Source organism: Pteropus alecto, unplaced genomic scaffold (genome assembly GCF_000325575.1).
Source record: "Pteropus alecto unplaced genomic scaffold, ASM32557v1 scaffold142, whole genome shotgun sequence".
NCBI lineage: Eukaryota > Metazoa > Chordata > Mammalia > Chiroptera > Pteropodidae > Pteropus > Pteropus alecto.
In genome coordinates, this window is record NW_006433374.1 from 987,283 (window position 1) to 988,187 (window position 905).

General features: G+C 54.4%; 1 protein-coding gene across 1 annotated transcript in view; it reads left to right on the plus strand.

The window, feature by feature from the left end:
• Nucleotides 1–905, plus strand: part of STS (steroid sulfatase) — a 133,287-nt gene that overhangs the window by 4,053 nt on the left and 128,329 nt on the right. The gene's annotated exons all lie outside the window — the stretch shown is intronic.

The window sequence follows — 905 nt, forward strand, 5'->3', positions numbered from 1 at the left end:
CAAAGGGGCGGCGGTGCTCAGTCGCGGGACCGCGCACGGCCGAGTTCCCAGTCTGGGGACAGATGCGTGGCTCGGATTGGGGGAGGGGGGGAGGGAAAGCCTAGAGGGACGAGCCTGGTGCGGTTGGCGGCGGGGCGCAGAGATGCAAAGCTTGGAGTCACCGCCAGCCACCAGGTCAACCAACGGGCGGGCAAGTGGCATTAGTCACTAGGGGTCCCTGGTGGGGGTCGACCCACCCCGGGGCTCTCTGCAGCTTTGCACCTGCATCTCCCTAGCATCCCGGGCTGGTGCCTTGTCCCCAAACACTTCCTCTTCCCCCGCCACCACTGTCCAGGCCTGACTCTGGTAGAAGCCCAGAAGGAGCAGTTTTAAAATGCCTTGCCGCCTTGACTTCCGTCTCCTCTGTCTCTGATGGCTCTGAGTTTTCTTTCTTAACTTTTCTGAATGCAGTTTGAAAAGCGTTTTTACCCTACCCTCAAAAATACCTTTTCCTTCCTCTTTAGTGTTAGCTGAGTTTGCGCATGCACGTTTAGGTGTCAGGATCCGACCTTTCAAGAAGCAGAAGAAAGTTCCAGAGTACTTAAAATGTGAGGGTGTATTGCTGGAGTCAGCAAGGTTATCAACGATAATGGGCAGTGGACCTCTGTGCCTCAGTTTCCTCGTGTGTAAGACGGGGCCGTTAACCGACAGGGGGCAGGTCAGGCCGTTCATATTAGCCAGGACCGTATGTTCAAGCAGTTTACGTCTTTTTACCACTGTTCCTATGAGACTTTTTCCATTTAATTTTATTTCCCACTGAGGACACCGAACCCCAGAGAAGGCAGGCAGTTCATCAAGCCGTTACTGAGGACACTGATCCAAAGGTGCTAGGCTGCTGTAACAAAGTGCCATAAACCGGGTGGTCT